Raw genomic sequence first — 12,319 nt, 5'->3', positions numbered from 1 at the left:
CTGACCTGCTATTGGTGGATGTTTATGTTGGTTTGAGTCTAATGCCAATCCAGTGTCCAGCCAACCAGAGCTATGGCTTCTACATGCACCCATGGCCAGTGTGTGTGGAACAGAGGGTGATTGTAAAGAAGGTGGGAGCTGCCTGATATATGTGGGGCAGCCTAGAGTGTGCTGAACCTGTGGAAGGCCAGAGACCATGGCAGCGGACTGCAAAGTAAACCTCTGCAGCAACTTCAAACAGGAGGGTCAGCTGAATAAAGACAGGTGCATGAATAGGAAAGGTTTAGAGGGATGTAGATTCCTGATGAAGGGCTCTGGCCCGAAAGGTCGAATTTCCTGTTCCTTGGATGCTGCCTGACCTGCTGTGCTTTAACCAGCAACACATTTTCAGCTTAGAGGGATGTAGGCCAAACACAGGTAAACAGGACTAGTTTAGTTTGGAAAACTTGGTTGGCACGTTGGACGGGTTGGTCTGAAGGGTCTGTTTCCATGCTGTATGCTCTATGACTCCATGACTGTAAAGAAACCAAGAATTGCAACCAGTGGGAAACATGGTACAAAAGGTGGCTACAAACAAAAACAAGAAACCAGGTACCACTTCCCAGCCCTGATTTGCCAGACATCACAAGGATTCCAGTGCAACCCCACCTCCTGTCATTAGGAAACAGGGTTACTCGTTCCACCAAAGGTGTAACCGGGAGCAGTGATATTCTGAACCAGGAGCAGAGCACGACAGCAGCTCTGTCTGATTCAGAACTGACCTTCCCAGCCTCGTCCTTCAACACCAGATTGGGTCAATGCGCCCAGAACAGCTACCTCAGCCTTGTGAGGGTGCAGCAAATTTGCCCACACCACAGGGTTGCAGGGTCTCTCCTAGTGACAACACCAGATGGAAACGGTATTAAACTAATGGTAACCTAAAAAAAACTTTAAATGTCTTTGAAAATTGCCACTGTAAATGTACTTAGTATAAAAACCATTACACAATGTTTTTCCAGCTTGACACCAAAGCGGACCTCCTGTTTCTGCAGGAGTGCGGGATACCACACCTCAGCAGCTACAGGAAAGTATTGAGATTGTTGGCCCCACAGGCTTTCAATTTGGTCCGGGATGGGTAACGATTACCCATGGATATTCAGCTGTGAGGAGGCAACTTCAGCATCTCTGAGGTTAAGGCAGGCACCTCCTCAAAGCATACGTTATGTACAGAAATGCTCCCCTGAGATGAATTAACTTGTATGCCCTGATGGTAAAGAGTGAGCAGCTGGCTGTCCTGCAACAGCTCCCACTGTTGCTGGTGATGTCCGGCTGGTCATTTGGCCGGAGACTTCATCGATGCAGCTGGATGATACAGAAGGACTAACAGAAAACTGGGCACCACATCCAAAGACCTGATGGATTTTGCCAAGCTGCATGATATCTTCAGTACCCCTACTGACATAGCACAACATAGATGTACCTGGAAGTGGCCAGATTGGTCTATCCATTCAAAAGAGAGAGTCAGGGAAATCTGTCCAAACTCCAGAAAAGCATGCAGAACTTACACCTGTTGCAGATGATGGGAACAAATGTCAATGAGAATCTCCAGGAGGTGAAAAGCCAGCAAGCCTTGACCTTTGTCTTGGAGGCTTCCAAGATAATCTTTGGTCCAGAGTACACTCCATGGAGCGGCTGAGATGTGCTCAAGTTTCTTCTTCTAGAAGGGCATAAGGGATCTCTATGCTTAGCAGCCTAAAGGAAAGCAATGGCTCAGCAGTGTCATCTCAGTCTGACATCCTCAGGATTAGCTACTCCTTTTACGCCAGACTGTTTGACACAAAGCTCACAGATGGTGCAACCTCCCAGTCATTCCTGTTCCCTATCACCAAAACCTGAGATGACAGCACACCGGAGAGGCTAGGTCAGCCGCTGTCTCTGGATGAGCTGACCAGGGCCCTTGAGTCCTTTGAGAAGAATAAAACTCCCAGGTTGTATTCAGCTCTGTGGGACTTGATTGGCCAGGATTTGCTGGAGGTGTCCAACAGTATGCTTCCAGCTGGTGTAAAGATGGAAAGATATCATCACCCTCATCTACAAATAGAAGGGGGGAGCAGAGGAGATTGGAAATTGGCGACCAATTTCACTGTTGAATGTGGCTTTCAAATCCTGTCTAAGGCCATAGCCAACTTGATCAGGTCTGCTCTGGGCTCAGTGGTTCAACCTGACAAAACCTAAGCTATACCAGGCAGGACAATATGATCTAGGAGCAAGTGAGGACTGCAGATACTGGAGATCAAAGTCGAGAATGTGGTGCTGGAAAAAAACAGCTGGTCAGGCAGTATCTGTGGAGCAGGAGAATCAACGTTTTGGGCAAAAGCCCTTCTTCAGAAATGAGACTTGTGAGCCAAAGGAATGGGGAGATAAAGGTGAGAATTCTCCTGCTACTCAGATGCTGCCTGACCAGTTGTTTTTCTCCAGCACCACACTCTCAAGGACGATATGATCGCTTACATGCAGGACGGGGGGGCGTGGGGGTGGGGGGCTGGTGGAGGCTTCATCAGCTTGGACCAGGAGAAGGCCTTCGCAAGAAGTTGCACTCCTACGCATCTATGCAGTCAACACAGGAATTCATGAACATCATCAGAAATATACATATAGACAAGGAAAAAACTATGGTCTCATTCGATGTAACAGCACTGTTCACCTCTATCGACAAAACCCTAGCCAGAGAAAAAATAGCCAACCTGCTGGACATACAGAACAGACAACAGGATGGTGAACCTATCAACAAAGACAGCATACTCAAACTACTGGACCTGTGCCTCACAACACACTTCACATTCAACAATCAAATATATGAACAAATCAACAGCACACCCATGGGTTCACCCATCTCTGGACTCATAGCAGAAGCTGTAATGCAAAGATTAGAACAAATAGTCTTGCCGCAAATTCAACCCAAACTCTGGGTCAGATATGTAGATAACACCTTTGTAATCATTAAAAACACAGAAATAGAAAACACACACCGGACCATCGACGCCACACTCACAGGAATCCGATTCACTAAAGAGGAAGAAAAGGACAACCAACTCTCATTCCTAGACGTGATGGTACAGAGAACACTGAACAGAGAATTCACCACAAAGGTATACAGGAAAGCCACACACACAGACCAAGTCCTGAACTACAAAAGCAACCACCCCAACAAACACAAAAGAAGTTGCATCAAGACATTGTTCAAAATGGCCACAACACACTGCAGCACACCAGAACTGCAAAAAGAGGAAGAAGAACACCTCTACAATGTATTCGCTAAAAATGGATACCCTCGCAATTTCATCAACAGATGCCTAAGGGAAAGACAATGGAATGAGGACATGCCAAAACCCAAAGGACTAGCCACACTACCATACATCAAGAACATTTCTGAACTGACAGCCAGACTACTACGACCACTAGGACTCATAACAGCACACAAACCAACAGCCACTCTCAGACAACAACTCACCAGGACAAAGGACCCAATACCCAGCATGAGCAAAACCAACGTAGTGTACAAAATCCCATGCAAGGACTGCACAAAACATTACATAGGACAAACATGAACATCCGACAAACATCCGTATCCATGAACACCAAGTAGCCACGAAATGACATGACCAGCTATTCTTAGTAGCCACACACGCAGAGGACAAGCAACATGAGTTCGACTGGGACAACACTACTATTATAGGACAAGCCAAACAGAGAACAGCCAGGGAATTCCTAGAGGCATGGTACTCATCCACAGATTCTGTCAACAAACACATCGACCTGGACCCAATATACCAGCCACTGCAGCGGACAGCTGGAACTGACAACCGGAAGCAGCAGAGACAAACCACTATAAATGCTGGAGGGAACATCACAGAAGCGCTTCACAGGAGGCTCCCAAGCACTTAGGATGTCACCTAGGCAGGGGTGCAACATAAATTCCCAGCTTGGCAAACAGAATCACAACACCTACACCTAAATGGGCTTTAGGGAGGGGTCTGCAAGATCCACCTGGTCTACGCTAACATCAGTGGGTCACAATCAGTGGGTGTAAATCAAAGTTTCCCAGTCAGATCTGGAGTCAGGCAGAGCTGCCCTCTCTCTCCTGCCCTGTGTTTACCAGGTCCATCAGGAAGGATGCAAGCATGAGGGGGGTGACTTTTCCAAGCAGCAGATGTCTGTAGTTCAAAGCCTTCCTGTACATGGATGTTGCTGTTTTCTGCTCGGATCCACTGTCAGTGCACAAACTTATGAGCATCTGTGACCAGTCTGAACTGGCCTCAGGAGCCAAAATTGAAGCAAGAGTGAGGCCATGTTCTTTGGAAACTGAGCCAACTGATCCTTTAGCTCCTTTACCGACAGAAGAGATTACCTGAAGGTGCTGGGAAAATGGTTTGGAGGCATCGGTACATGTGCAAAAACTTGGAAGGATTGACTTGCCAAGGTGAAACAGAAATGGGCAGATGGGAGCACTGATCCCTCTCCATTGCAGGTAAAAACCTGGTCATCAGGTGTATGATCTTATCGCTGTTGTTGTATGTAGCATGGGTCTGACCTATTATTCTTGCATGCGCCACTGCAGTGATCCAAACCATCTTCCACTTCACCTAGAGGTCAAAGATGAACCATGTCTGCAGGGCCACCATGGATAAGGGGGTGAAGGACATCTCCTGATGCCCATCTCTGAGAATGGCTGCATAGACCCTTGGTATACAAATATCAACTGTCATTATGTACTGAGGTTCTACCTGTTCCCGGTGTTGTGAAAGATGTAACTGGCCTCATTGCTGTAGAATTCTCCAAGTAGTTGGATCATTCCGTATCACCTATCCGTTGTGGAAAAATTTGCGAAAACAAAAAATTTTGACCACAAGTCCATCAGAAAGAGGTCAGCAATAGTGTCCTCAAGACCCTGAGGGAAAATAGAGGGGGGATCCTGTTGAGTGGTTCCCCTGAATAAACTGTCAAAGCCATTTGGCCGACTTTTCAAAAAACACGAAGATGTAGCTTGGCTGGTGGTGAGAAGGGCGCTACCCATCAGATCCTTCATGTCACTATCACAGGGATTGCATACTCCATGTTACTGCCATTGCTGGACTCCCTAGGTCATTGTTTACTTCAAATGGCCATCAAGGCTCTAGCAACTTCTCACTCAGATTTACTAAGAGGAGGAACAGCCACTCAATCAACGTTCAACCGATGTGGGACCACAACCAAAGCACAACTATGTGCCTGCTTATGTTCTTGGCAGTGGCCGTTAATCCTTCATCATTCAGCAGTCCAGATTGCCTCAGATCCTCACAGAATCCTCAAAGTGTGCAGGTGAAACTGTGGAGAAAAGAGCTAACCCTTGGAGATGGCTACTCATCCCTGGATAGGACCCTAGATAGAGGCACAGAACTAATACGACCATTGCTACTTGCTTAATATAACAACCATATCTGAGTTGTGGCACCAGTTGGGAGGTGCCCTTTAATACTATCCTACAAGGAACTCGACCATTGTGGTGGTCTACTGCTTGCTCCATACCATGGCTTTTTAGAGTGGACGGAACCCAGAAGGTAGTGAGTCTCAAGAAGGAAACAGTTCATCAAGGAAGAAACAGGAGCAGGAGGTGAGAGAGGAAATTTAGATGATGCTGAATATAGTGGGATTTAAGATTTGCTGGCCTCCTCTTGCCACGCTCCTCGAAGGAAGTATCCTGTCACTCCCTCATTGTCTCCAGCATTAGATCTAGGTCAATATTGTTGAACTGAAGGGTAATCCTACCCCAGCCCGCCAGTGCTCCTGCTTTTCTGTGACATCTCACTTCCTTTTCTGCTGTGGAGACACAATCAGCAGATTTCTCAAACTCCAATGTATTGAAGGTTTTATATCATTGTAACACAGAAACAATGGTTTATGTGATCGATACCAGTGCTATATTGACACAAGATGACTTTTCTCCTCTTCTATATATTTATTGTGCAGAACACACATGAGTTTCCATGAAAGGGATAAGACACTTCATTATGTTCCCTACTTATCACTCCATCTTACAACAAATTGTCATCTGTACGATTTCTAAAGAGAGCCTATATAACAAGTTTCTATAAGTGCAATACAGTGGAAGAAAGATCAGAAAATGTTCAAAAGATTTCACAAATCCATCAGGTCAATGACCTATCCTCAGAGATAATTTGAAATGTAAGCTGTTTCTAACAAAATTCCCTTCCTTCCTCTAAAGTATGACTCAACATGTAGCGGTCAATGCAGACCAACGAGAGTTTAAAACAAAATCTCATTTTTATATCAAAAGATAAAACATATTTAAGGAAACACTTTTCCATTTATCTTAGATCCTTTCATATATTCCAGGTTGTGGAAAGAGAATGTCTTAACACTATTTCTTATAATAGTTTTGACTGACTAGTCAGGGATGAGATATTATTTATGATGCTATGTCAGCTAAAAGAAAGCACAGCTGTTAAAAAAGCTATTGACTCAGGAAACAAGTCCATGTACTCTAGGTGATAATATGCAGTAACTGATCAGCCAAGTGTCTGGTGACAGTCACGTGCTAATCTGTGCGGAACCATTCCAAACGAGCAGTTGAAATCTTCAGTTGGCATGTTAACATTTTAATTGCAATCTAAATTAGAATAATATGAATTTCCCTTCAGAAGAAGCGAGAGAAATTGTGCTCAGTTGCAACTGTTTCTTTGTGGCCTCTGAAAACACTGAAACATGTTGCGATATGCGTGCACACACTTCCGGTGGCATCTGCACCAGATGTCACCTTGGTAAAGGGATTTGCAAACATTTCCTAATGACCTGGAGCAGTATGCAGAACAGATAGACCTTGACATCAATCTGCATGTAGTGCAGATTTAATGGCAACACTACCACTTCTAAAAACCACCTCCAACAGCCTACTTATTTACTTATTGTCAAACATCTCAACAAAACAACATGGAGAATAGCCGCCATTATGACTTAAAAGGGATTATAAACTGCTTACAGGTTATTTGACACATGTCTGTTTACAGCTGGAGAAATCATATATATTTTGACACTTTCTTATACTTGCCTAAAGTTTCAATACTCTACATAGAAGTGGTCTGACTGACTCTGAATTATTTTTCTGTCCATTTATAATGAAATTAAAATCTTCTGCTGAAACAAATTGCTTCAAAACATGGGTGATCTGACATGGCTTCCTCTGTGAACTGAGCACAACAAAAGAGAATGCAGTGAGGTCATGCAGAACATGACTAGATGAAAGAAAAATGAGGTGGAGAGGGGAAAGGACTCGCAAAATCCACAGAGGGTCTTTAAAGGCAATTCCTTTATCTTGAATGACAACCACTGGTAAGCACATCTTCACTACACTAAAAAATTGTGAATAAAATTTTCCAACTGCTGCAACCATGACTGCAGCCTCAAAGCAGGGCAAGGACTGCATTGTTAAATTTGTCAGGGTGACCATGGTTTTATTATGTATCAAAAATACAACACAGACAAAAATAGTATCTAGACCAATGAGGAAGCATTCTTAGCTTCCACTGCAGACCTTTACTAGCCATGATATTAGGTATCAAATGGTTTATCGTAGTTCCTTTCAGAAGTTGGCTAGCCCATGTTCCATGAATGAATAAAAAACAAAGCCCCATTACTCCATTAGATGCACCATTAATGTAATATTGTTGATTCAATAATGGATATGGCCATTTCCACAGTTCCTTACTGTTGCTCAGAATAAAAGAAATGCAGACCAAGCTTATTTAATTAATATATTTTAAACATTTTTTTTATTATGGCAAACAGCGGCTACTGATTAACATATATGCTATGATTTGGAATTAAAATATATTTCCTTAATTCCACAAACATAAACACACATACAATACAGGAGTAAAAAGTGAGGTCTGCAGATGCTGGAGATCAGAGCTGAAAATGTATTGCTGGTTAAAGCACAGCAGGTCAGGCAGCATCCAAGGAACAGGAAATTCGACGTTTCGGGCCAGAGCCCTTCATCAGAGCCCTTCCTGATGAAGGGCTGTGGCCCAAAATGTCGAATTTCTTGTTCCTTGGATGCTGCCTGACCTGCTGTGCTTTAACCAGGAACGCATTTTCAACACATACAATACATAAAGACAAATTACTGCAGAGATTTGTTTAGAAAAGCAAGACGAAGAGGAATCAAAAGTCACACTTGAAGAGTGTTAAGAGGGCTTCAAACATTAACAATTCAAAATGAAAGGTGCCATTGAAAAAGCTGAGCGATAAGCTGTGTCCCAGGCCATGACTACAATAAGTTGAAAGAAAAGCAGTTCTGGGTGAAAGACATATTTGTGATTTACCCTTCCAGGAATACACAAAAAAAAGATTAAAAAATAATGCATCCACTATCAATTGTCGTTAAAAAAGATTTGGTTTGCTAATGTGTTTTCGGGAGGGAAATCTGTCATCTGTATTTAGACTGGTCCACTTGTGACTCCAGACCCTCAGCAATGTAGTTGAGTTTTCACTGTCCTCTGAAATAATCTTGCAAATCATGTATGTCCAGTGTAATTAGAGATGGGCAATACATGCTAGTCTCAATGACATCTTATAAACAAATAAAAATAAACAAATCCAAAAACTGCATGCTAGCATATTTGATTCTGGTTACTTTAGAAAGGACAACACATTGTAGTATTTAATCAAACAAGCTGATATTGGTGACATGGATTGCACTCAGCTGGAGGTCTTTCAACCTCGCACCAAGTTATAATTGTAAACTGCAGACAGTTTAACTAATGGAAATTAATCACCACATGTCCGAGGAAGCTTGGCTTTCCAAGAATCAATGAGGCCAATTGCATGTGTGGCATTTGACAGATAAGTTTCAAAATCAAAGAGGAATGTTCTTGAGTAGAAATAAATAGTGATCATGACCAGTTTTGAAATATTAAGTGGCTGGTCTTAATTACAATTAAGATATTATCCCTGTAGTAATGAACTGTACTGCCTCAAAACCGCTGACTGTTGAGACCAGCGATAAGATTTGTGGATTTAGTTAACTTGCTTAGGTGTCGTTATCTCAAAGTAAAGATCCAATTGCTAAATCTCAGTGAATATAACTTTCTCCTTAACTGCACTAGAGTTATCTCACTAACTCTGTGATCTTCAGTTGGGGAATTAAGATAAATGCTATGTTAATATCTTATGGATAACCTACTTAAAATATTTTACTGTAACAAAACTGAAGTTTAAAGCTGGATTTTCTGCTTGAAATAAGACAGAATTCTTTCTCTTTTTCTTGGATCCTATTTAAAGATCAAAATAACTGTTATCGTCTGTCTTTGAATAACATGTTTAGTTTTTAAATAAATGGCTTTACTTTAGAATATGTACTGTCTCACATAGTTCTTTGTATCACTAATCCAAGAACTCAACTCTGAACCTTCTTTGGTGGGGTGTATATTACTGAGTAGTATCTGGAATGTTATAATCTTGTTGAAACTTAGAAAATAAACTATTTAGGATGGTAATAATTTGGGCAGATGCAAAGGGTGGAGGGTTCCTTTAAATTTAGAGGAGATTCATTGGTCCTGTACACCCATTTAACATCTTTATCATTGGTCTGTCTCATTATAAAGTTGAGAAGAATCATTTAAAAGGTATGCCTGATCTGGGGTTTGCTCTATAATGTTCTATAATTTGTTCTATAAGGGGTAGCAAGGAGGCTCAGTGGTTGGCACTGCTGCCTCACAGCGCCAGGGACCTGGTTTTGATTCCCGGCTTGGGTGACTGACTGTGTGGAGTTGCATATTCTCCCTGTGTCTGTGAGTTTCCTCCGGGTGCTCTGGTTTCCCCCCCCCACAGACCAAAAGATGTGCAGGTCAGGTGAGTTGGCCATGCTAAATTGCCCATAGTATTAGGTACACTGGTCAGAGGTAAATGTATGGAGATGGGTCTGGGTGGGTTACTCTTTGGACGGTCAGTGTGGACTTGTTGGGCTGAAGGGCCTGTTTCTACACTGTAGGGAATCTAATCATGTAATTGGCTCTGCAAGGGTTAGTCCAACCATTCTGATGAAATCATCATGATTTGGGTGGGGAAAGACAGAACAGAACTTGACAGACACAAAGCTGCCATGTACGTTTTCTCATAGGGCAGAATTTTCCTGGGGACTGAACGAAATAAGCATTGGTGAGAAAGCCAGGAAACCCCACCTCACATAGCCAGCAAGGAGCTTCTTGACATCCAGAGCAAAAAGTTTCATTTCCCAGTCAAGTGATGAATGGTGAAATGAGAATCTCCCGAGTGAGTGGTGAGTGTTAACATGCATTAATATTACATTAATATCTGATTGATATTCAGTTTCCCGTTTTTGCACCCGTTGGATAGAAACTAGACCACAACAATTCCCAACATGAAAGTCAGGGCAGTTATCTGCTGACTCCAACTTGCTGTTTGCTTTTCCAGACTTCCATCTCGGACACCAGGCACCAGCATCTCAGGGCATGCACCATCTGCATTGATCACACCCATCCCACGACCATAAATGAGGTCAACTGGAATATATCAGTCTCACTGCATGTACTTGTAATATAGTTCTGCACTTTGGGGTGCACCAGCACCATCCATTGGAATGCTTCTGTCAGGACATTATGGGTCTGTGGGGACAGGGATCTATTTCATGGATTTGACTTGGGCGCATCCCAGGGCATCTCACTTGTTTTCGCAGTTTCTCACAAAGTACCTACTTTGATATTCAAAGCTCTCCTACCTTGCCTGCATGGGTAAATAGGACAAAGTGAGGACTGCAGATGCTGGAGATCACAGTCAAAAAGTATGGTGCTGGAAAAGCACAGCCTGTGAGACAGCATCTGAGGAGCAGGAGAGTCAATGTTTCGAGCATAAGCTCTTCATCAGGAATTCTTGCTGAAGAGCTTATGTTTGAAACAACAACTCTTTTTTCACTGAATGGGTGAATACGCTATGTCCCACTGTGTGGACGAGTATGGTCAACAGACATTTGTCAGTAGGATAAAAGCTAGCTGCTCATACTACTGAAGATATGTTCTGTTTCTGATGTTTATTGGAAAATTGATCAAACAATCGGAGAAAGATGTTATCTAGCTGTAGAACAATGAAGGTGCAGAGAAACTGAGGAGGAGATGTGCCACCAAGCCCAGGAAGAGTAGCAACTCCAGCAGCTGCTGAAATGCCTCCACATGAATGAATTGTAGCTGACGATCCCCTCAGGAGGTATAGGAGGCCCAGAGCATCATGCTCAATGCCATTCCTGCAGTGTCACCCGACTGAGAATGTCCTGGGACACTGCTGCTGCACTATGCCAACTGCTAGAGTGGGACCTATGAGCTGAAGGGGTGGGCGACCATCCTAACCTGTCATCTTGGTGCCCACCCCTTCAGCTCACTGGTCCTATTCCAGCAGTTGGCATAATGCAATGACAGTGTCCCGGGTGACAGGGGCACAAAAGTTTAATGCAATTGGCTTCATTCAAGCATCCACTGGTAATTCAGATGGGATCTTCAATTGTCCACCCACAAATGTATCAAGGCTGTTAATAATACAATTGATGCCAGATCACAGCACTTCATTGCAGTTCCCTGTGATGAGGTCAGTGCTGTAGCCAAGGCATTGGATAACTAGGTTTCACAAAGTGCAGGCCATCATAGACTGTACACACTTCATGTTGAGAGTGTCATGTCATAACACAGCGGAGTTTATCTAATTGTTCCATTCCATGATGCTTATATCCTTGGGAACTCATGTTTATGCTTCATTTATATAGCCACAGAAGTCTACAGCATGGAAAAGGCCCTTCGGTCCATCGAATCCATGCCTGTCAAAAGCAACCATCTAACTATTCTTAACCCAATTATAACTATGCCTGTGGACTGTGCTTTACAAGGATGGTTAGTGAAAGACAAGAAGTCCCCTTGCAAGCAGAGTTGATGATTTCATTATATAACCCTCTGACTGAGGCTGGGCATAGATACAATGCTGGCCATTCTTCAACCAGGGTCATGGTGGATTAGACAATAAGGTTCCGATGCTTGAACTAATTTGGAAGCTTTAGTGTACAGTCCAGACATAATCTGCCACATAATCTTAGCATGCTGTGCTCTGCACAGTTACAGCAGACAAAGAGAATGTGTTGGAACCTAAACAGCTGAGAGAACAGCATAAGCTTTCCAAGGAGGAAGATGAAACATTGCACTGGAGGAACATCATCTTCTGCATGTTAGAGCACAGTAGCATTAGGTCCCACAAACCAGGGATGAATTAATTGGCACCTGATTCCAGT

Source organism: Hemiscyllium ocellatum, chromosome 18 (assembly GCF_020745735.1).
Source record: "Hemiscyllium ocellatum isolate sHemOce1 chromosome 18, sHemOce1.pat.X.cur, whole genome shotgun sequence".
Classification (NCBI taxonomy): Eukaryota; Metazoa; Chordata; class Chondrichthyes; order Orectolobiformes; family Hemiscylliidae; genus Hemiscyllium; species Hemiscyllium ocellatum.
This window is presented reverse-complemented; position numbering follows the sequence as displayed.